Raw genomic sequence first — 2,551 nt, forward strand, 5'->3', positions numbered from 1 at the left:
AGAAATTCTCTTTATTCTACTTTTTGTGAACAACTCCTTAACCTCCAGCAGGATGATCAAAGTTCAATGCAATTACGGTAATCCTGCCTGGAAAAAAAACCCCACTAGAGCAAAATACCACTTTTTTTTTTAAACAATGGGCTTACTGGAGTGAGAATTCTCTTCCAGCATTCCTACTAACCTGTTGCTTAATGCTGCCACATATTGGATTCTGTCCAAAGTGGTTCTTGATGAATTTAAGGAACAACTTATTGAAGGGGCCACCCTGATTAGCCTGAGCTACGCCACTATTTTATATGCAGTACTGGTTACCAGTTAGGATCCCCATCTACTCAATGGGACACCGCTAGGAATTTTCAATTTTAGAAGCTTGCTTGGAAAATTGAAATATCTTGAAAGAGTGTAGCAGCAAGTTATTTTTGGTATTACTGCCAAGAAAACTATGTGAATGTGTCCAGGCGTTGATTGTGTTTTAAAGGAGACATTTTTTGTACATGTCTATTCAGAAGTAAATAGTAGGGCTCCTTGGAAGTATATATGTGAGAACATAACTTGAGTTATGTTATGAACTGGGCAATTTGAGCAAAAAAACAGCAGCATCCACAAGGTCACACTGCTTTTGTCACAAAGATGAAAGCTGTTTCAAGCCACCATGTTAACATTTTCTGCACCTTCAGGTTGTGTGTATGATATTGCATGTGGAAAAGGAGAGGGGTTTGCATCACAATTTCCTGTCTCTGCTTTCATCAGTCCAACCTGCCTGCTCGTGTGGACATAATCAATGGGAAAATATCATGTTTCTTAATATTTGTAATCCTTTGTTTGTAGGAGATGTTACCAGATGACTCCCTTTTTCTTCACAAACCAGGTAGATTTTGAAAGCAGAATTGGGCTTGGCTTTCTGGAAAATGCCGGAAAGTCTCAAAAAGAACAGTTCTAAATCTTAGAACAATAAAGCTAACACTTTTGGAAAACTGTGGCAGTTCCCCAGAGCTATTCTTTTGAACTAATTTTCATCTTTTGACTTTGCCCATGTGTTGCCACTTGATAAGGCCCAGGGCAGTTCACTTGAGTTCCAGCAATAGTGTGTTTCTGGATACAGATGAAGAGCTGATTTTGCTAAATTAGTCTTTTCTTTAAAAGGAACGTGTCATATATATGCAGTGACTCCCTATAAAGAAGTTTTTTTAAAAAGTGGGGCGGGGGAGGGAGATGGGGAGAAAGACTGGGCTGGTTGTGGTAGAAGAGGTGGCCTTTGCTTTTTCTGTTTGCAGAGTAGAAAAATATATATCACGTGAAGGCCACACTTGGAATACTGCATCCAGTTTTGGTCACCACGATGTAAAAAAGATGTTGAAACTCTAGAAAGAGTACAGAGAAGAGCAACAAAGATAGTTAGGGGACTGGAGGCTAAAACATATAAGGAATGGTTGCTGGAATTGGGTATGTCTAGTTTAACGAAGAGAAGGATGAAGGGGGGGCATGATAGCAGTGTTCCAATATCTCAGGGGCTGCCACAAAGAAGAGGGAGTCAAATGAACTGTTGTGAGTCGAGGGCCACCTGTACAATCAAAACTCTGTACAATCAAAACCTGTACAATCAAAACTCTGCCCATATAACACTCTCCCTATAGTGTTGGGAGACTTTTAACCCTCTTTCCTGTTTTCGTCACACTGGAACACCTACGACGACCCACAAAACGGGTTTAAAGGGTCAAGTATTGACTCATCTATTAAGTTCAATACAAGAGTGTATATATGAAGGTTCCTCGGGATGATAAATGAAGACTTAACTGTACATGTTTCTTACAGAGGATTATTTGTATTCATTTCTATAATACCCCATTTTTTTGGAACCAGTCACATTCTTCCCTTCCCTTCTATGTATATCCCAAACTTCTAACCATCACACAAGTATTTGTACTATGTGAGTATGTTTTTTTTAACATTAAACGTTGGAGATTATTTCTAATATCTAAGTAATTTCATGTATTTTTTTTGATTAGTGTCTTCACTGTTCTCCTAAAGACATATTTCAAGTGTCTGAATTTACCTTGATAGAGGTATATATCACAAATGAAATATTTTGTACCAGTTTTTCTTCAAATGATATCCTGGAGTACATTTTACTGATTTTTCCATAGCTCATCCCATTGTCCTACTCTGATAACTTCTTTGAAGTTTTGCATCCACTTTATCATGCAATTTTTAATTTGTTCCATCTCCACCATCTTTTTCAACCTAAGAAATTTGGATGCAGCCTGCAATGTTTATTTCTTAAATTCCTTGCAGTGCCATCTTGAGTTCTCACATTTGCATCCCCCACGGATAGCTGAGCTGATTTTATCCATTTTCAATAAAATAGCCAATAGGCGAAATCAGGCTGAAAAATAGTAAGGGCAGATAGAAACTTACACATATGTCTTCCATTTGGTTTTCGAAAAATGCCTGCTGTGATACTTTAGAGTTGGTTGCAAAAAAGAAGAGTTTTTACATTTTAACTATCCTCTAAAAAAAAGTGGGATGGCTTGCACTTCACCTACTCTAGAGT

This window comes from Protobothrops mucrosquamatus, unplaced genomic scaffold (assembly GCF_001527695.2).
Source record: "Protobothrops mucrosquamatus isolate PMUCROS unplaced genomic scaffold, P.Mucros_1.0 scaffold2060, whole genome shotgun sequence".
In the NCBI taxonomy this organism is placed as follows: Eukaryota; Metazoa; Chordata; class Lepidosauria; order Squamata; family Viperidae; genus Protobothrops; species Protobothrops mucrosquamatus.